The sequence below is a fragment of the Oreochromis niloticus genome, linkage group LG20 (assembly GCF_001858045.2).
Source record: "Oreochromis niloticus isolate F11D_XX linkage group LG20, O_niloticus_UMD_NMBU, whole genome shotgun sequence".
In the NCBI taxonomy this organism is placed as follows: domain Eukaryota; kingdom Metazoa; phylum Chordata; class Actinopteri; order Cichliformes; family Cichlidae; genus Oreochromis; species Oreochromis niloticus.
The window spans coordinates 30,454,989-30,477,198 of NC_031984.2; the positions used below are offsets into that span (position 1 = coordinate 30,454,989).

At 41.6% G+C, this 22,210-nt stretch overlaps 3 long non-coding RNA genes across 4 annotated transcripts; 1 reads left to right on the plus strand and 2 right to left on the minus strand.

The window, feature by feature from the left end:
- The first annotated feature begins 9,893 nt into the window (after positions 1 to 9,893).
- On the plus strand, positions 9,894 to 15,966 carry LOC102080879 (probable RNA-directed DNA polymerase from transposon X-element). Of its 2 annotated transcripts, none has more exons than XR_003215610.1 (2): positions 9,894 to 15,752; positions 15,874 to 15,966. It is a non-coding gene; the product is annotated as a probable RNA-directed DNA polymerase from transposon X-element (long non-coding RNA). The 2 variants fall into 2 exon arrangements; XR_002057811.2 differs by having other exon boundaries at positions 9,894 to 14,798; positions 15,505 to 15,966.
- Positions 15,967 to 19,556: 3,590 nt separating this feature from the next.
- Positions 19,557 to 20,323, minus strand: LOC112843263 (uncharacterized). The gene is made up of 2 exons (XR_003215482.1): positions 19,881 to 20,323; positions 19,557 to 19,767 (listed from the first exon to the last, which is right to left on the minus strand). It is a non-coding gene; the product is annotated as an uncharacterized LOC112843263 (long non-coding RNA).
- Positions 20,324 to 20,439: 116 nt separating this feature from the next.
- On the minus strand, positions 20,440 to 21,786 carry LOC102080757 (kinesin-like protein KIF1B). Its single transcript, XR_266428.3, has 7 exons — positions 21,715 to 21,786; positions 21,385 to 21,518; positions 21,260 to 21,321; positions 21,020 to 21,165; positions 20,784 to 20,908; positions 20,540 to 20,690; positions 20,440 to 20,454 (listed from the first exon to the last, which is right to left on the minus strand). It is a non-coding gene; the product is annotated as a kinesin-like protein KIF1B (long non-coding RNA).
- Between the last annotated feature and the right edge of the window lie 424 nt (positions 21,787 to 22,210).

Here is a 22,210-nt window from a genome sequence, read left to right on the forward strand (position 1 = left end):
CCTAGCATAGCCACAGCAAGAGGGTTTGAATCCTTCAGACAGTGTTCTCCCTCAGCCCGTGTGGGTTCTCTCCAGGTTGCCTCCAAAGACATGCATGTTAAGTCACTGGTCATGGGTGTAACGGGGTGTGAATGGTTGTCTGTCTCTATGTGTTAGCCAAGCAGCAGGTCGGTGACCTGTCCAGGGTGTAGGCTGTCTCTGGCCCCATTTCTGGGGAAGGCCCTTCTTTGCAAAGCTACAAACCCACAGTCTATCCTTACCAAGATAATGATACCCTCAGCCTGTCATAGTAAATGTTGTAAATGTTTATAGTGTTTCCTCTACCCAACCTTTTTTTTGTTCCTGTTTTATGTAGCTGAAAAATCTATTCAAAGTTTTAGCCGTTTTGTTTGTCCATGTGAATATGAGGGTAGCTGCAAGAAAGACAAAAGAAAAAATAACAGTGTTTAATTATTCAGATAAAAATTACTCTCCTAGCCTGGCTAGTTGATTCTGTTCATCTGGACGTAGTATTTTCAGTGGGAGAAACGTTTCATCACTCATCCAAGTGACTTCTTCAGTCTCAGCTGACTGCAGGTTTCCCCAGCCTCATAAACAGTACATTTGTACAGTTCAGTAATGACTGAAACTAGCACCACTGAAGGAACAACGGGCTGGGAGCTCAGATCCTTGATCATTAATATGCAAATGCTCATGACCATTGATCAACAACCACTGATCAAAGCCCATTGATCAAAGCCCATGAGTACCATTCACAGAGAGTTGGGCAATGGTTGCAATCACAGCACTGTAAGGTTACATCCACACTAATGCGTTTTCGTTTGAAAACGCATCGTTTTCTCTCAGTTTTGGCCTCCCGTCCACACTGAGACGGCGTTTTCGCTCAAGGAAAACGTAGCGTTTTGAAAACGCTCTCGAAAACGAATACATTTGAAAACGGTGCTTTCGCGTCACAGTGTGGACAGCGAAAACTGAGACTTTTCGAAAATGATGACACATTTTAGTCATGTGATGCAGTCATGTGACCAATTAAACTAAGATAGTGGAGGGCATTATACAGCAGTTGTTTTGTTTGCTCTCAATTTTGACAGCCCCATTAAAGATTAATATCAGTTTGTACATGCTCCAGATAGCTTTTCTTCAAATTCTGTAACTCTCACTCGCTTTTGCAACTTTGTACTTTTGTGTTACTCGCAGCAGTTACTTGTTAGTCCATTTTAAAAACTCGGTGCTTTTCCTCGACATTTTGCCGCGACGTTTCAAAGAGCCGGTGTTGTGCCAAAATCTGATTGTCTGCCAAAAACTGATTTCCGGTATTTGCCAAAAACTGATTGCTCGTATTTAAACTGCTATAAGTAACTTGTTGGGCTATAATATGTGAAACATATGTCAAATGCATCCCTTATGGATGACATAAAGTCATCTTGAGTCACAAACAACATTCGTGTAACAAGGTAGAAGCCGCAATCAGTTGTTGGCAGTGACCTTTATATAACCTTTATTTATGCAGTTAAAAAAATTCTCATTAACATTAAAAATGTCTTTTGTAAGAGTAATGAGTAAGTTGGCCAAAAGGACAGCAGAAATGACAGCAAATATTACAATAGTTCTGTAAAAATATTTTAAGTGGGGATAAAGGACCGGATTGGTTATAATGTAAGTACAATAACACAGAGTTGTAAAGATACTTGAAAAACAGATAGTTTTTTAATTCTATATATAACCCCTTTGTAAACCCTGTTCACCGAAGTCTATTTACCAACATACGTAAAGATATTACACATAAAAAATACACAGAAACATTGGAAATCCGTTTTTGGCAGGCAATCACTTTTTGGCACACCCGGAAAGTAAATAAACGACAGACAGAAACGAGGCAGGTTGAATCTTCTTGCGTTTCACGCATGCGCAGTACTGGAACGTAAGCATTTTTGGCCATTTCAATGTGGACGCACAACTCTGTGAAAACTACTGAAAACAACAGTGTGGACGCAGAGCGTTTTCAGAGGAAAACACCGTTTTCAAATCTATCTGGGCTGGTGTGGACGTAGCCTTAGATGGCGAAAGATGTACCCTTAGTACCCTCACCCACCTGGAGCAGAAGAATTCCTATGTCCGTTTGCTCTTCGTGGACTTCTCATCCGCTTTCAATACAATTATCCCGCAGACACTGGTTGACAAATTACTGACCCTGGGACTGAGCTCCTCTCTTTGTAACTGGGTCCTGACTTCCTGACCAACAGACCGCAGTCTGTGAGGATCCACAACGTCTCCTCATCTTCCATAGTCCTCAGCACTGTCCCCTCCTGTTCACACTGCTTACATATGACTGCTCACCCAGCCATCCAGGCTGTCATATTGTGAAGTTTGCGGACGACACAGCTGTGGTTGGTTGCATCACAAACAATGATGAGACCGGCTAGGAGGAGGTGGAACACTTGGAGGACTGGTGCAGGCAAAACAATCTCTGCTTAAATGAGAAGAAGACTAAGGAGATGATTGTGGACTTCAGGAGGGGAAGACACACACACACCCCTGCACATTGGAGGATCTGCAGTCGAAGTACCCAGCTACAAGTACCTGGGTACTTACCTGGATAGCAACCTCACCTGGAAAAACAACACTTCCAGCCTGATCAGGAAGGCTCACCAGAGGCTCTGCTTCCTGAGGAGGTTGAAGCGTGCAGGAATGGAGAGCTCAGTCCTCATCTCCTTCTACAGATGTGCGGTGGAGAGTGTTCTGTGCTCTGGCATCAACATGTGGCCCGGAAACTGCACTGTGGCAGAGAGGAAAGCTCTACAGAGGGTGGTGAAGGCTGCACAGAGAGTAGTCGGAGGCAGCCTCCCAACCGTCACAGACATATACACCTCCAGATGCAGGAAGAGGGCCACCTGTATCATGAAGGACCCCACTCACCCAGCACACACACTCTTTGTCCTGCTCCCCTCAGGAAGGAGGCTGAGGAGCATTAAATGCAAAACCACCAGACTGAGAAACAGCTTCATTCCAGAAGCTGTGAGACTTCTCAGTGCATAAATGGACAAGAACTGCTATTGTAGCACCTTAACCACTACTGACACTTACTGACACCGTCACTTTATCAATGCTGGCATCATGCCCTTTGCTGCTAAAGTATTTATTTACACCTATATTTATACCCACACTCCATACCCATGCTCCATACTGGTACTCAGGTTGTTGCACTCTAGTTATAGTATTATTTATTGTATTGTCTTATTACTTGTCATTTCTGTTTGTTAAAAAAACAAAAGCAAAAAACAAACAAAAAAACCCAACTATTTATTATAACTTTAAGGAAAAAATTCTGTTTCTTCATTATTTTTGTTTCTTTTCACTCTGGACCGTGTGTACATAATTTCGTTCCACCTCATGTTAACATGTGATGCGAATGACAAATAAAGCTCCTTGAATCTTTAGGCCCCCTCCTCGATTCAGAGATGGTCTTTTCCTTTTCACGTAAATGGCCTCCTTGACTCCACACTCAAACCAGCATTCCTCCCTGTCCAGGCTCTGTTCATCCTCATCATTGGAAGAGTGTCCACTGGCCTGTAGGTGTAAATAGACTGCAGAGTCCTGGCCTGACGAGGTGGCTCTTCTGTGTTGTGCCATCCGCTTCGCCAGAGGTTGTTTGGTTTACACTTCATATTCACCCTAGACTAATGTATTACACACACACATAAACAAAAACTAAAAACATTTTCTCTTTAAATTCAGGTAATTTTAGTTAGTTTTGGTTTAGTTTTAGTTAGTCTCATTTTTATTTTTATTTCCGTTAATGAAAGTGTTTTTTTACTTGTAGTTTTTCTTATTTCGTTAGTTTTTGTTAACGCTAATAACCTTTGTGTATACAGTAATTGTAACAGCAGATTAACTCTTTAGTATTTATTCAACAATACATAAAAGATAAAAGCCTTCAGCTTTCAGGCCCCTCTTCTGTGGAACCAGCTTCCAGTTTAGATTCAGGAGACAGGCAGTCTTTTTGCTAAAGCATATAGTTAGGGCTGGATCAGGTGACCCTGAATCCTCCCCTAGTTATGCTCCAATAGGTGTAGGCTGCTGGGGGCGGGATCCATACAATACATTCTCACTTTCACCTCAATACAAAGCACCTTGAGGCAATTGTTGTTTTGATTTGGTGCAATATAAATGAAATTGAATTGAAAATATGTTAGGAGTGCGCAGTGCAGAAAATCTACAAAATAATAATAATAATAATAATAATAATAATAATAATCATAATAATAATCATAATAATAAAAATCGAACCTGGATTGAAATTAAAGTAAATTCATAACAATTGATTCTGTGCGCTGTGTGACTGGCGACTCCAGCCCATGATACAACTCACATTCATATAAACGCTAATCAGCGTCGTTGACGGTTATGATGGCGTCCTTATGTGCCGACACCATTGACTGTACAGTCAATGGCCGACACCGGTGTTTTAGCTGGCAAAGCGGTGTGGCCGATGTGGAGTGAAGACACGCTAATGACGAAGTGTACACACATTGGAGATGTGAGCAGGACAGACGGAACAATTAAGGTCAAGTTTACGTTCTCAGTCAGATTTGTGCTTATCTCGTGTCATTTATTTCCAAATAATCGTGTCATTATCAGTGATGGGAATAACGGTCGTTACTTTTTTCATTAACTAGTAATCTGAATAATTGTTATTTCTATTGTTACATCGCCGTTACTAAGAAGAAAATGCGGTGTTGACTCGTTACTGTTTTTTAACAGACAGATGGTTGAAGCTGTCTTCAGCTTACTGGGAGTTGGGGCTGGGGAGGGGGGGGCGCAATCGCACAAGTGTTGCTGATTAGCTGAGTTGAGTACGTGGTTTAATCATTAAACATGGGTTACCCGCGTACTCAACTCTGCTGTTTAATCCATAAAAATATTCAATTTGCAAACGTGTCACTATTTGAAGGGAAATAAACTGGCTTTCCAATGGTGTGAGATTTATTGCCACAAATCATTTTGCACTGTTTTGTTGTGAGCTGTTGCATCTGTGGATGCCAAAGAGAAAACTTTCATAATATTGGTTGGATACTGAGCTGACTATACCTGTCTTCCACGTGTAGCACAAGCGTTTACTAGTATAAGGCTGTAAAATTTCAATTTACAAAGCCAGTTACGAAAACTGTTAATACTTCCATTTACCATTGAGCAAGGCATTTGATAGATGCTATTAGGAATGCTTTCAAAAGGCATCAACAGCACAGATACAGTGGATATCATTCACAGAACAATGTTTTCAAGCAGGATGTAAACATTTTTATTTCAGCTGTTAGACTGTTGTAATTTGACATTTTATCGTGCTTTAAATGAGACAAAATTAAATGTTCACACTTCAGATGTTTTGGTATATCCAATTTTTTATTTGATTGGTCAATCGTAATTTTTTATGGGTAAGATGTTATAATACCCTGGTTCACTCAGTGACTTACTCTGTCTCCTACAAATCATCTTTAATTCAGTTCAATTCAATTCAACAGTATTTACATACAAATGGATTGAACTGAACTTTGTGGTTTGCAGCTGTCATTTTGTAAAGATTGGTTTTCCACATGTGCTGAGCCTCCTGCAGGTGGAATCTCAGTGCATCCATTTCATTAGTCTCATTATATGGACATCTGCCATCATTTGGTATAAAGTGAGGATTAGGCTGTGGTTGAGATGGCCCATTATTGGTTCTAAGGTCAGGATTAGGCTGATGTTGCACAAGCCCTCGATTCGGTAAATACTGTGGATTGTGCCAATGTTGCCCAAGCCCATTATTGGGTTTAAAGTGGGCATTGGGCTGATGTGGCCAAAGCCTTGATTGGGTCGAGGGCTTCTGGCTCTGGGGTTTGCATTTTTCTGCATTTTCTTCTTATTTTCACCTTTTGCTTTGGCAGATGGAGTCGACTCATTTGGTCCCTGGTTTTTCCCTCTTGGGTTTGGGTTTGCTGCATCGCTCTTGTGTTATATTGCCTAGTATTAAACTGTAAGTCTGAAATAGGTGAGTTTTAAGGGGCATTCACTCAGGACAAAATAACAAAGTGATAATCACCGCAGGGATGTGTGCATGAGTAAATGCCGTAGAGGAGACAATGATCAGGCAACCAACTGCTGCCACAGCCACTCCTTAAATACCTGGTCTTGATGAAGGGGAATGACAAATGTGATGGAAAATTTGTGTTTCACCTTCTCTAACCTCTGTGTACTATTCATATGTATTTGTAACTTTCTTGTAAAAAGTTGTAGCTGTTTTTCAGTCTTCATAAACTCTAACTGTAAGCTTTTCTCAAGGCCATGACACAGTTAATTACCAAACTGGTGCCTACATGACGGTGAGAATCTCACTCCCAACCACTGATTAGACAAGACTGCATCCATGCGACGGATATACAGAGTACACAGGACCAATGTGTACCTAATAAAGTGGCCGGTACATTTATTTTCAGAAGAGCTATATATATAGCTCTATATCAAATTATATATATAAACTCTCTTATATTATATATATATAGCACTTATATATAATTATATATATAAGCGCTATATATAAACTTAGAAAAAAACATGTTGTTGTATAATATTTAAAAGAACAAAAAGCAAAGCTAGAGTGAGTTCAGTCGAGGCCCAGTTAAGCTTACCTCCTCTATCAGGAAAAGTTTATGTTCTGGAAAAAATCAAAATGTTAATCGTCATATTCAGTGTTCCCAAATAAGGCACACAAGGGAGCTCTCCCCACTAGTTGTTGTGATATAAGTAAGGAAGTAATGCATTGTAAATGCAGCTACACTGCTTTGAGTTCATAATTATCACTTCCTGTCTGTCTAAAATCCTTTTTTTCATTCTTTTTCACACCTTTCCAGGACTTGCTCCTGTACGCACACACACACCTTCATCTGTCACCTTCTTATGTCCTCCGGGTGGCTCTTCTGTGTATCCTACTACTAACACATCCTCATCCTTCCATCCTTTAACAACAACAAAGCTGGCACTCAAACAGCACAGGATACGACTCCTTCATGAACAGCACACACAGTCTCAGTTTCGGTGTTATGTTCACACACAGGGTTTGTTTTCAGGTTTCATTGCCTCAGTGAACTGAAAGTACATAACCCTAACAGTAAAATATGAGTGCTGAAAGTTCCTCTGGTGCCATCCAGTGGTATGTTCAATGCACTTCACTATTCCTATTAATATAACATCTGAAAAGGAAAGAAGTGTCAAAGTCATGCTGTCATAGTAAAATAAGTTCTTCTTAAACTCGAACCAAATAAAAAATATTTTAAAAATCTGGTCTCAGATTTGTTATTTTAGTGTCCCTTCTACACATATCTGTGCAGGTTAGTAAATTTCTTTTTAGTTTCAGGAAAAAATGGTGCCCCCAGTTAAGCACATCAGGGTAAAATAGGCAGAATAACACGCTGTATTGTGGGCTGGCTTACGCTGTCAACAGATAAGCATTTTTCCAGTGATATGGGTGAAAAAAGAAACATATATATATATATATATATATATGATTAAAAAAGAAAAAAGGGTGCTCGAGGTATAAATAAACAACGTATAAATCAAGTGAAACATTCGACACAGCTCTTGTGTTTTACATGCTTTGGAATTTGTGCTGTTCTTTAGATTCTCTAGATAATTGTGGTCATTTTTGTGGTCTTCTTTTGCGGCTCTTTCAGTGAATTTTAGTCAGAGCGTGGTGAAACTTGGTGTTTGGAATCGGTGATAGCTCTGGAAGATAACCAGCCTTTCTTTATCCGGTTACATGAGGTCTGATGAATTTGTGGTTCAGTTTTGTTTGTTTAGTGGACTTAGTGTGCATTTACGTAACTGCTCTTTTAATCATGGCTTGTTTTCGTTGTGTTTGGTGGTTGTAGAAATGTTTTATATGAGATTTTAGCTGAGATGTGCCCACAGAGTGAATGTAAAATGCAAATGAAGCAGTAGAAACAGTCTACGTCATTTCCTGGATGCTGTACGAAAAGAAACGGTAAGAAATCGAAGGCGTGACCGTTATGACTTGTAATATAATATCTGTGTGTGCGCTGAGTAAGTCCTCTGTAAAATGGCAGAGTGGGATCAGGTTCGCCACAACTTGTTCTCCAGGGACTCCTCTCTGCAAAGGTTAGCCTTACAGAGGATATCGGCTTGGAGGGACAGGTGTCCTAAGGTATCTTCTGTGGAGATTGACTGCACGGCAGATCTGGTTCGCTGCCAGGTGCGTGACCGGTCCGGACCGCTAAACAAGAAAGAGATGGCGATGATGTACGAGATGGCCTTGGTGAGGTTTGTCAGCCTCATCACAGAGGGCAAAAAGAGGAGGAAGCCCCGGACGATGAAGACCGGGGCTAAAAAGCTAAACATCCCAGAGTGGTTGGTCGATGTGAGGCACAGGCAAGTTCACCGGAAGACTCCTCCATCCCTGAAGTCATTGCTACAGGGATGTGAGGCGGCCCTGGAGTGGCTCAAAGAAGAGTACTGGGCCAAGTATAAGGAGACTGGCCTCAATTGGCAGGAAGGTGGGGGGCAGTGGCGGTGGACGCCGGGCGTACAGGGTCTGCTCCTCACTGAGTTAACTGGCGTGTTTTGTGATTTGTCTTTTGGTGGTTTGGTGTGTGAGTGAGGTAAGTAGGAGAGTCGGCCGAAGGCCTGTACAGGTCCAGTAACGGTCTCCTGCAGACTTCTTCTCATAGACCAGGGTTGGCGCCCGATGGAGAGCGGGAGGAGTGAGTGGAATAGTATGGATGGTAGTGAAGAGGAAGAGATTGGCGGTCAGGGTGACGAGAATGAGTGGGAAAAAGTGGGAAAGGGAGGGAAGAGGTGCAGAGCTAGTGAAAGGAAGAGGAAAAAGAGAAGTGAGGGTAGTACGGAAGGGACTGACAGTGAAGGTAATGAAGAAGGAACGAATCCGAGTATGAATGTCATTGTCAGGTTTGAGGAAGAGGGTGTGAAGAAAATAGATCCACTTAAGCTGACAAGAGCACTTAAGGCACGAGTTGGGGAAATCAAGTATGCTAAGATCCTCAGAGATGGAAATTTACTGGTGGGTTGTAACACAGAAGTGCAGGTGGAAAGAGCAAGGAAACTTGTGGGGGTGTGCAAAGTCAAAGTGAAGACTACTGCAAGAGTAGGGGAAAGGAGCACTAGTGGAAATAAAGGAGTTATTGTGGGTGTGCTGTTGAATGTAAATATGAAAGACCTGATGGAGAATTTGAAACTGAGAAATGGGGAAGTTAAAGGAGCAAGGAGAATGACGAGAGGTCCAGAGAAAGTAGAAACAGAAACTGTGGTGGTGGAATTTGACACGAAAGAGGTACCAAAAGAGGTCTTCTTTGGATTAGGATTAAGATTCAGTGTGAGGGAGTTTGTGCCTAAACCAATGAGGTGTTTCAATTGCCAAGAATTTGGACATATTGCCAAAGTGTGTAAAGGGAAGAGGAGATGTGCTCGATGTTCTGGTGATCATGAATATGGGAAGTGTGGTGTGGGAGTAAAACCTAAATGCTGTAATTGTGGAGGGGAGCACAGTGTTGCTTTTTGGGGATGTGAAGTGTTGAGGCAGCAGACAGTCGTTCAAAAAACCAGGGTACTGCAGAGAGTGACATATGCAGAGGCATGTAAAATGGTGGAGCAAGAGAGACAGATTGGGAAACACAGGGTAGAGGAGAAACAAGTAATGGAGAAGGTTATGGCAATGGTTGAAAGGAAAATAGAAGAAGAAGATGGTGACATTCGTTGCGGGGGTAATAAATGCAACTTCAGATGTGAAGTCCAAGACAGAGAGGATCCAGATTATTGTGAAGGCGGCATGTCATAGTTTAGACATGTTTAGACATGAAGAATATCAGGTGGGAGGATATAAGAGGTGAACTAATTAGTCAGGCAAGTCAAGAGGGATAATGTGGTGGTTAGTTCTTATAACCATATTACTCTTACAGTGGAATGCCAGGAGTCTCTTGTCAAATGGTCAAGATTTTAAGCAGTTTATATATGAACAGACAGAAAAACCTGACCGAATTTGTATTCAGGAAACATGGTTGAAGCTTTTTTTGGATTTTAGAGTGTATGGGTATATTGCTGTTAGATATGATAGGGAAGAAGGGACTAGTGCTGGGTGTCTTACGTTGATTAAGGAAGGTATTCCGTACAAGATAGGTGACAGGGAAGGGGATTTGGAGTATGTAGTGATACAGGTTTGGATGGGAGGGAAGGTGATTATGGTTGTTAATTTTTATAATCCTTGTAAAAAGTTCGAGTTAAATAAGCTGGAGGAACTGGACATGAAAGGAAATATTATATGGTGTGGGGATTTTAATGCACACCATTTGTTATGGGGGAGTGACAAAACAGACTACAATGGGGGAGTGTTAGAGGAATTTCTGGACAGTAAAAATCTTGTATGTTTGAATGATGGGAGGAAGACACGAATTGATATTAGCTCTGGTAAGGAATCCGTATTAGACTTGACTTTTGCTTCTAGTTCTTTGGCGCCATTATGTGAATGGCGAGTAAACAATAAGTCGTTTGGTAGTGATCATTATCTGGTTGTGAGTAAAATAAGGTTTGGTCACATGCAGGTACCTGAAACGTTAGGGGGGAAGTGGGTGTTTGGGAAGGCGAACTGGGGGAAGTTTAGTAGGGTTTGTGAGAGGAAGCTTTTACAAGTTCAAAATCATTTGAGTGTCGAAGATATGACTCACAAAATCAGTCAATGTATTCTAAGCGCTGCTGAGGAGGCTATTCCAAAGACAACAGGGAGAGTTAGAAGGAGAGCAGTCCCATGGTGGACTGCTGAATGTCAGTTAGTAGTTAGAGAACGAAATAGAGCATTTAAGTTGGTCAAACGGTCTCATAATTTTCAACACTTAATTGACTACAAAAAAGCACAAGCAAGAGTCAGAAGTACAATAAGAACTAAGAGAACGTACTGGAGAGATTTATGTAGTACACTTGGTAGTAGTACTCAATTGGGGGAAGTGTGGGGGATGATCAGGAAAATGGGGGGAGACAGAAGAGACTGGAGTTATCCAGTTCTTGAAAAGAATAATCAAGTAGCTGTTACTGATGGGGAAAAAGTTGATTTGTTGGCTAGTACTTTTGTTGATGTACATAGTGGGAGAAATTTATCAGAGGAAAGTAAACGAGGAAGAGGGAGAACTAAAGAAAGACATCTTGACGTTTTAGGGAGGAAGGAAAGTACTGCAGATGTAATGGGCTGTCCCTTTTCTATTGGAGAACTGAAAAGAGCTCTGGGCAGAACTAGGAACAGTGCTCCAGGGAAGGATGAGATATGTTATGTTATGCTGAAACATCTAAGTGATGAAGCATTAAATAAATTGCTAATGTTGTTTAATAAGGTATGGACAGTAGGGCGTCTCCCACGTCGGTGGAAAGAAGCGCTGATTGTACCGATAAAGAAACCAGGGAAAGACCATAGCGATCCTGGAAATTATAGGCCCATTGCTCTGACTTCCAATATGTGTAAACTAATGGAACGGATGGTGAATGAGAGATTGGTTCACTTTTTAGAGTCAAGAAATGTCTTAGCACCCTATCAGAGTGGTTTTCGTAGAGGAAGAGGGACGATGGATCCTGTCTTATGTCTGGAAGATGATATCAGGAAGGCGCAAGTTAATAAAGAGGTGGTGGTTGCTGTCTTCTTTGATGTAGAAAAGGCATATGATATGCTTTGGAGAGACGGTCTACTGATTAAGCTACATGAAGCAGGGGTAGGAGGAAGTATGTTTAATTGGGTGTTAGACTTTTTATGTGACAGAACAATTCAAGTTAAAATAGGGTCGCATGTTTCTGAGCCGTGTGTGATAGAAAATGTAACTCCTCAGGGAAGTGTAGTTAGTCCAACGGTTTTCTCACTTATGATCAATGATATTTTTAAAGATGTGTCTGGTAGTTATGGTAAATCACTTTTTGCTGACGATGGAGCATTATGGGTGAGGGGGAAGAATGTTGACCATCTCGTCCGGAAACTTCAAGAGGGGATAGGTAAAGTAGAAAAGTGGGGTGTAGAATGGGGTTTTAAATTTTCTGTTGAGAAAACTAAAGTAATGTTTTTCACAAATAAGAAAATTGGGGGAAATAAACGCTTATACTTATATGGGAAACAGAAAGGGTGGATTGTTTTCGTTTTTTGGGTGTGGTTTTTGACAAGAGATTAACTTGGAAACATCACATAGAGCACGTTGTGGGGAAAAGTAAAAAGGTTCTTAATATTTTGAGGTGTTTAGCGGGACTGACATGGGGTGCTAATTTTGCTGCACTTAAGAGTATTTATCTCACGATGATTCGATCAAGATTGGATTATGGGTGTGTGGTATATGGATCAGCGGCTAAGACTTCCTTGAAGAAGCTGGATGTAATTCAAGCTCAAGCACTGAGACTTTGCTTAGGGGCAGTAAAAACAACACCAATATGTGCTCTACAAGTGGAATCGGGAGAAATGCCACTGTATATTAGAAGGCAACAGCTGTTGGTTAATTATTGGATAAATTTGAAAGGTCATGACGAAAACCATCCTGTTAAGAAAGTGTTAGGGACTTGTTGGGAAAGAGGAAAGGTTTTTAAAAATAGTTTTGGGTGGGTTGGGGATGATAGAGCAAGAACTTTTAAAGTGTATGACAAAGACTTCAATCAGACAGTGTTGTGGCCTTTACGACCCATATGGATATTGAAATATATTGACGTAGACAAATCATTAACGGACACTAAAAAGAGGAACGTGACCACAGATATTTGTCAAAAATTCTATAACAGATTGGACAGCAAATACAGTGACTTTTTACAGGTGTATACAGATGGGTCAAAAGATCCTAAGACTGAAGCAACTAGTGTAGCAGTGGTAATTCCGGAGTTAAATATCAAGATTGCGAAAAGAACATCAACTCGTCTGAGTGTATATGCAGTTGAATTGTATGCCATACTGCTGGCTCTAGAATGGCTGGAAGACAGCAGAGTCTCCAAAGTCCTGATATGCAGTGATTCATTGTCCGCATTATTAAGTATTGAACAAGGATGGACAACTACCCATCAGCAAATTCTGTATGACATTCTTTTTGCTCATCATAGACTGTCTGACCAAAATAAACATGTGGTAATAATGTGGACTCCGGCTCATGTGGGTATTTTGGGTAATGAAAGCGCAGATAGGTTGGCCAAAGCAGCTGTTAAAAGAGTCGACATAGATGTACAGATACCATTGTCAAAATCTGAAGGGAAAAGTGTAGTTTGGACAGAAAGTAAGAACTTCTGGCAAATGGCATGGGATAATGAAACAAAAGGGAGACATTTAGATAGGGTGCAAAACACAATAGAAGCTAAGAGGAGTAGCGGATTAAAGAGACAAGAGGAGGTTGTTATCAGTAGAATACGAACGGGCCACTGGTTTTTAAATGGTACTCTTTTTAGGATAGGTAAACATCCGACTGGGTTGTGTGATGTGTGCACTGATATGGAGACGGTTGAGCATGTACTCCTTAGTTGTAGGAAGTATGCAAGTCACAGGAGGGTGATGTGGGGTGAAATGAGTGGTGGAAGGGAACTTACGTTTGAACAAGTGGTTAATAAGTTAAGTCATGGTGAAGGGAAAGTGGTGGTTTTTCGTTTTTTGAGAAATACTGGTCTCATCAAGAGGATCTAAGGATTCAGGAGTGACGGACGATTAACAGCCAGGAGATGGCAGTAATGCAACAGTTTTGGATGCAAGCTGCCGTTAAACTTGACTGAAGAAGAAGAAGAAGGCAGGAAGGTGGCATATTACAAAGGATCAAAACGTTTGCCATGAAGTCCAGGAATCAGTTTATTGATGTGCTGCTGGAGGATGGATTTCTGATTCCTACTTTTGAGCAGCTGGAACAATTTGGCTGTGACACCTCCTCCAGCCTATGACAGCTGGGATAGGCTCCAGCGCCCCCGCCACCCTGAAAAGGATAAGCGGAAGCGAATGGCTGGATGAAAGCGGGAAGAGCGTTTGAAAGGATTTGAGGGTTTTTTTTTTGTTTTTGTTTTTGTTTTTTCTGGGGGGGGGGCGTCATGCTCTTGGTAATGCATGGAACCTTGTTTCAGTCACTGAGGTTTTTTTTTATTTATTTCTTGAGTCTTATTATTTATTTTGTTATTGTTATTAAACTTAATAACTCGGAAAAAAAAAACTATCGTAAAATGCTTCGACCGGAAGTAGACACCTTTCGCGCATGCGGGGTACCGATCGGGTTTCCGGTACGGATCGGGTAGTGACATGGGCGAAGTATAAGGAGACTGGCCTCAAGCGGCAGGAAGGTGGCATATTAAATAGAATCAGAAAGTTTGCCATGAAGTCCAGTAATCTGTTTATTGATGTGCTGCTGGAGGATGGATTTCTGGTTCCTACAGTTGAACAGCTGGAAGAATTGTGCTGTGACACCTCCTCCAGTGCCAGTCTCACGGAGCCCAGACTGCCAAAAAGGTTTCTGCGCTTTTGGCTGCCCCTGCTCAAGATGGTCAGCTCACCATCATTTATACAAATCTTCCTCGAGAAGCTTTTCATGAAGCAGAAGCTGCTCACCAAAGAGCCCTATGGTCACAGGGCTTTTTACATCGCGGCCTGGATTTCAGAGGTCCTCCTGTGCAATTGGAAGAAAGGTGCCAGGAGCAAGGACAGGATCTTTAGGAACTGGATCCAGCTAAAGTGGATGGACTTAATATCGTTGTGCATAGATGTCCCCTCCATCAGCATGCCTCACCTGCTCCAGTTAATCCTGGATGACATGGAGCACTGAAATGTAAATACAAAATCTGTTCAGAGATATTAATAATGTAAATACAGGTCCTTCTCAAAAAATTAGCATATTGTGATAAAGTTCATTATTTCCTGTAATGTACTGATAAACATTAGACTTTCATATATTTTAGATTCATTACACACAACTGAAGTAGTTCAAGCCTTTCATTGTTTTAATATTGATGATTTTTGGCATACATAACTCATGAAAACCCAAAATTCCTATCTCAAAAAATTAGCATATTTCATCCGACCAATAAAAGAAAAGTGAATGCTGAAGCATCCCCAAAAATGGCTAAAATCGCCCCGGTTACAAGTACTTTGCTAAGCAAAATTAAATGAGGTTAGGCTGCAACTTGAAACGTTAACATAAAAGGTTCAGTTGGTGATGCATGAAAGAAAATAATTTTCTTCTAAAAATCTATTGGAGAATTCTGATTGTAAGAAATGAAAAACATTCAAAGACTGAAACTGTTTCACACAGTAGAAATTTGTATTCATCGTTTATATTGGTTTTATTCTGATTTTAGTATCTATTTGTGAGTGTATTTTTTTTGTTTTGCATGATTTTATTCTGGTGGTATCGCATATTTTTAGTGTGTCATTTTACGTTGCTTTAATTCACTGTGGATTGGCTGGGCATGGGAAAAATTAGCTGATACTGATCACATGTTGAGGCATGGGTGTATCCAGAGGTGTCCTTTCAGCTGTTTAAAGGTCGTATTAAAAGGAAGCAAGCTGAGCACTGGAAGGAGAGAGGCCCTAGATTGGAAGAGGAACGCATGAAGGCCAGGTGGAAAAGAGGGAGCCGCTGCGTGATCGTGGGGGGTGCGACGCCTCTTCTGGAGACCGGTCAGCGTGATGTGGTGACCCAGTCCCGACAGCAGGAACGGCGACAGTAGGAGACAACGCATGTGATTGACATCAGGGCAGATGTATAACACTGCCTGCATTTGTGAGTAGTGTCTCACTGTTGTTCTGGGTGCAGCCGTGTTGTTGGGAGAGGGTCGCCATGGCTATAAGCCAGGGCAGTTTCCGGGATGATGGTTCTGGCTCCTATTTGTTTTTACTTACAGGTGATGACGTGAGGGGAGCCGCGGTGGTATCGAGCGACAGACTCCAATGCAGAATGCTAACTGGGCTGGGATGTGATGGGCCCAGTGGACGGACGAGACTGGGACAGGAGGCTCCTCGTCTGCCTGGCACACGGCTGGCGTGGACCCCGCTCAGCAAGAGGAATTTCTGTCCAGCTCAAGAACACAAGGAATATTCGTCCTGGGTTGTGGGACTGGGTGGGATTTTTGTGCATGAAGAGAATTGTATTTTGACCAATTTTAGAATAATCTTATCTAGTCTCAGTGGGAATTTTAGCATATTGAGAATATTTTATTATATAATTTATTTCTTAGTATCTGGTTTGTTTTATTCCTGCTGTCCACCTTGTGGAATAAACAGTTTCTGATCAGACAATCACTTCTGTGTTATAATGTTAACTGAAGTTTATCAGGTCAGATGACCAATAGATGATAAGAAATATACTCTTAGCAATTATTAGAGTTGAAAAGTACTTTGCAAATCAAAGTACTAAATCGGGTTAGGTTGAGGCTTAATCCTTCACCTTAAATGGTTCAGATGGTCTCTAAATGGATGAATGAAACAATACTTTCCTGTCAAAAACAATATTTTAGTCAGGGCTAGCGGAAAGTTTCATATATATCATGAACATCTTTCCTCTTTGTCTTCCTATAGTTTAGTTTCATTTTCTTACCCCATCCCCAACCGGTGGAGGCAGATGGCCGCCCCTCCCTGAGCCTGGTTCTGCCGAAAATGGAGTTTTTCCTTCCCACTGTTGCCAAATTCTTGCTCATAGGGGATCATTTGATTGTTGGGGCTTTCTCTGTATTATTGCACAACCTTTATCTTTCCATATATTTCACATTTATATGTTGTGAATTGGCTTGATTTAAATCAAATTGAACTGCATTCAATTAAAACCAAATATAACTTGTAATCGATTCTATTCAAATGTGAAGTCATCTCACTCAATTTGGACAACTAGCACTGAAAAATACACTGACATCCTCTGTTTCCCAATTAGCAGATCAGAGGTTGCTGTTTTATTCATGACTCGATTCTTGAATGGTTTTATCCTGTTTATAAATAAACATTTTAAAATGACATTGCTTCATTGTATGATTAACTCTTTGTCTGTGTCAGTCCTTAGTACACACACATGTATCTAATAATTCTAGTTGCCACAGTCTCCGGAGATCCTATGCTCTGTTTTCTCATACTTTTCTTCAATGTTTACCTCATTCTGCCCAATAAAATGTACACATTTTTGTAAACAATGACTTGTTTTGGGCCATTAAAAAAAAAACCTGTCTCCATATGAGGACGTACTTGAAAAGAAAAAGTCACCACTTTGCATTTTACAAATCAATTACACAAACACGGGGCTATTTATCATATAACTAACTTTTAGGTATGTGGGATAGAAGGATGGGAGCTTTAAATGTTGTGCCTCCATAATTATTCTGGAGTCTTTACAGTGTTCAGCGCCTGCTGTGATTTGGTGCTACATACATAAACTTGAAGTGAATTAATCCACCTGTTCACAGGAGATCACAGGAAGATGACACCAAACATCAGAAGATCTTATTGTGCGCCACAGTAAAAGGGTGGTTTCTTGGGACTAAAGCACATAATAAACTACAGCAGAAGCTCACATAAAGCAGGAAATAAGCAGGCACCACTTCATCTGCTAACGCACGTTTCCCACTTTTATTGTTGCCTCATTCACTAACAGTTCAATGGTGCAAGATTACCATACACACAATTAGGATATCTGCATGACACATCTGGGGTTAACTGATATTAAATTTCAGAGGGGGAAGGTGGAAAATATCATGGCTAGTTTTGTTTGAAAGGCATCAACAGAAAAACACACACAGAAAAAGTGATGAGGTGAAGAAAGACACAATAAGTCTGTTGTCGTTTTAGATGTCACCAGCTACTTTGTATAGTCCCATATCTCTGATATTAGAAAAAATTAAAATGAGTTAAAATACACCTTTATTTTGATAGAGTTCAGATGGATGCCTTGCATGACTAATGAGTAGATATCCTCCGAAAAAACCAACAGACTTCTAATTCACTCAAACCGCTTTCTAATAAAGAGGAAGCTCTAATGTAACTCACCTCCTCAGTCGAGGTGCAGGGGGTTACATGTTAGGTCCCCCCCCCCCTCTCTTACATTCAAACCCTCTCTTAGTTCACACTCGAACAGCCACACCATCATTTGGTTTAATGTGAGTGGAACAACTAAACCGCACAGACTTTATTTGATCAGTTAGTTCAACCTTTTATTAATATCTGCAAAGAGCTGCGAACTAATATATAAACATTGCAAACAATAAATACACAATCCAAAATAAAAACACCTCTGCAAATGAAGTGGAAACGTTTGCTCTGGCAGCGCTTCGCATCAACATGTATATGAGGTACATTGCACTTTTGAGACTTGATCTGTGCATAGGTGCATCTTTGATGTGCAGCTCAGAGATCCCCAATCCAGCACGTTTCTGTTTCTCTGACCGTCAGGCTGGCTGACCCGAGGTCACGTCAGAGCTTTATTTTTCATCTATATGTAACAGACAGTTGGTACCTCTCCTTCCACGCATTTCATACGACACAGCAGGCAGACTGCTGGTTGGTTGACCAGAGTTTTTCAATGCCTGTCTGCATTAACACATCTCGAGAGGCGTAGGTGCCAAAAAGTGAATCCGGAGCCGAATGTAGCAGCTGCAGCACGGCACACAGAACAAATATTTTCATGGGGTAGAATCAGAAATAAGACCTTTGAATATGTAGTCCCTTTAACTTCTTTCCTTCTATTAAACCCTTTGAGAAACAGCTATCCAGTGTACTCCTGATATGAGCTCTTATCATTTGTTCCTGATGCTCAGATACAATCCTGGACTCAACATATGTGGCTGTGTCTCTGTCCTTGCTATAGATATGTGTTCATGTGCAAAATAAGGTTAAAAAATTAAGAAATAAATGCCCTCTGTTACATTTCATAGAAACCTTCATTGTGGAATGTTTAAAAGCATAAGAAAAAAAATAACAATGTTAAAATAAAAAAATATGAACACAATGAGAGTTAGATGAGGTTTTCATTCAAGAATAAGAATAGAAAAATGAACACATGGTTCCCTGTGATGCTGCTGAACATGAGTACTTCACTTCAGAGATTTCAGCCGATGCTGGTGTGACAGCGAGGGGAGTCATGTGACTACATCGTAATCTGTCCTGTGGGCCATTTAAAAGCAGCTTTGCTGGCTAACCGCTGCCGTCAAAGCAAAAAAACTAAAGAAACATTGCACCTTCATGCTTTTTTCCATACGTCCTTCTAACCTTTTCACCGTGTTTTCTTTGCGTCTTTATAACAAGAGTGTAAAGTTAATAGCAGTAAATGTCAAGGCTTCTGATTCTCAGTGAGATAGAGCGAGCTAGAGGAGCAGAGAGGGATGTGTTAAATGAGGGTTAACTACCACACTCATCCCAGAACAGACCGCATGTACACATCAAGTTCTCTCCTTAATTCGTTTTCATCCTCCTAGTCCTCCTCATCTCCTTGTAACCTTGTTTTTATTCCTTGGGATGAAAAAGCAAAAAGGGGCCCAAATCTACTCCTGCAGGAACAATCGGTCATTGTTTTGTTTTTTAAACTGCTGAGATATGAAGCGATCCTCGCTTGTTTGTCTCTAGTTAGTCTGCAGTTTTTATGTTAACACAAATGCATGAGTATTTTACTGACTCACTAACTGACACTGGCACTATCGGGGGTTTAGAGGCGGCGTATGTACACAGATTGAGGAGGATCTAAGTATGACGTGGATGACAGTGGAACCGCTCCGCCCGCTCAGTTCTTCGTCAGGCCGGTGCGCCGCCTCGCCAGCTTAGATCTGCGGGGAGAGTTTTACGTTGTAAGGAGAAGGGAATGTTTTTGAAGGGTGCAGAAGCTGCACGTTTGACTGTGGTGTGAGAGGAGCGTGTGTGTGTGTCTGTGTGTGTGTACCTTATCCTTCCTGCTAGCAGAGGATTAAAAGCGTACAGCCAGTCGTTCATGTCGTTCTCGTTGTTGGCCTGCAGGAGGATGCCTCCATATTTTTGTTCATTCAAATGATAAATCCCAGTCCATTTGCCATTTCATCAATCAATGTGTCCAAAACTGGCCAATGTGCACCAAAACAATTTGAATGAATTCTCATTAAAGACAAGTGTGTAACATCCAGCCTTTCTCTATCCTGCCTCAAACCTTAAGCATGGCCTGCTGGTCTTCGCTGTATTCCACCTGTGCTGTGGAGAGGTTGAGGACACCTCGCTCCACGGGGTCCTGGTCGCTGTTGTAGATGAAGACGTAGGGCCGGCGAACAACCACAAAATGCTTCACCCATGAGTTAGAGCGAGGCTCCATGAAGCTTAGAAAACCCTTCTTGGACACAACAGATCTGAAAAGAAGAGATTTTATTCATTTATTTATTTTTTAAGAGAGCGCTTGTTTTTCTGAGGAAGAAGCAGAGTTGGTTTGTTTCCAGCTGAAATCATCCAGGTTCAGGAATTTGAATCGATCCACATCATTTCTGCTTGAACTAGAGAACATGAGTGTCGACTTACATTTGGTCTGTGAGACACATGTCATAGTGACAGTATTTGGGTTAATATGGCATTACTCACTGGTCGCATTTCTTCAATATCAGGCACCAAGTTGAGGAACTCGTTCTTTGCAGCCCGCGCAAGGTAGGAGGTCTCCAGAGTGGGAACCATCGGGAAATTTTCATAGTCTGAGCAGGAGGGACTGGAGGCACGTGAGCTGTTCTCAGGGGTCCTTTAACACAAATACCACCAAGTTAGAATCAAATAGATAACCTGTCAATAACCGTTTGCACATCGAGGTCAATGTTCCTAAAAATATGTTTACTTCTGGTCCATGGAGCCACAGCGGGAGTCCGACAGAGAGGGGCAGGTAGAGGAAGGGGTGAGGGTGGCACTGCTGAAGCTCGTCATGGGAGAAGAGGGGAGGGTTAGTATTGTAAAGTCTGTACTCTAAGAAAAAACTTTTTAGAATAGCACTTTGGTCTTTGAGTTGAAAAGTCATTTTTCCCTCTACGATATTAAACAGAGATTCATTTCTTTATAAATCTTTTAAGGCTCCACCTCCTGCAGCTGCTCCATCTTCTCTAGCTCCCACTGGTGCTCTAGGATGAGGCTATCTCCTCTGGGCCTCCAGCCAGCCAGGCTCTCCTCTCCACGCACGTAAGATACTGATGTGTCCAGGACCTTCCTCCTCCTCCTCTGCATCCCTGCTCAGGACATGAGCCCTCATTAGGATGAAGCTCTCCGCAGAATTATCATAAAACAGCTGCTGTTCTTTAAACATGTTTCATGTCCGCTCACCTGGGCTTCCAGTGTCAGACATCTTACACAAGCTCAGCTCGTAGATCCCAGTCACTCGGTTGCTGTAATGAAGCAGAAGTTATGAACAAGGAAACTTTGTAACAGGTGCAGCAGCCCAGATTTACCAGTCAGGAGTTTTGGAGTATCCAGTCCCAAAGAGGTTCTTGAGAGAACGGGGTGGGGACATCTTGGGGTCTCGGGAGTAAAAGACCATGCAGATGTCTTTGGTGATAATGGCAGGCTGGATGCAATGGTCCAGCTGCAGAGAGGAGATAAAGGGTGTGTGTTAGACACGATGACATCAAGAGACTTAAAAACACATACAAACAGGTAGACTGTACTTCCAGTAGTAGGACTGTACTTCCTCAGGAGACTGAGGTCTTTCAACATCTGCAGGAAGCTCCTGAGGTTGCCGGAGTGCTATTCTATGCTGTGGTGTGCTGGGGGAGCAGCACTGTGGTTGGCATGAAGCTGGACACTCTGGTGACAGAGGCAGAGTAGAGGACATTAAAGAAAATGCTGGACATTATGGACAATGCTGGGCATCCTCTGCATATGTTCATAAACAACCAGAGGAGTCTGCTCAGCGACAGGTTGGTCTTGGACCAACAGACTTAAAAACTCCTTTGTCCCACACGCCATCAAACTGTTTAATTCCTCGCTGGAGGGGAGAGGGAGGGGAAACAGGAGGACAAAGGAGGGCAGGAACAACTAAGCTGTAGTGTTTTCTCACTGTGCAACAGACTTTAGCTGTCTTCATCTCATTAATGAGTACATTTCACTATTATTCCTATTATATATTCTGTATTTATAAATCTGTATATGTGCTATATTTTTATGCTTATGCTCGTACTCTCTCATTCCCCTTTACTTGATATTCTAACTCTGTAATATGCAACTTCTGTCAGTGTTCTGCTACTGGAAAGTGAATTTCCCGGAGGAACCAACCGA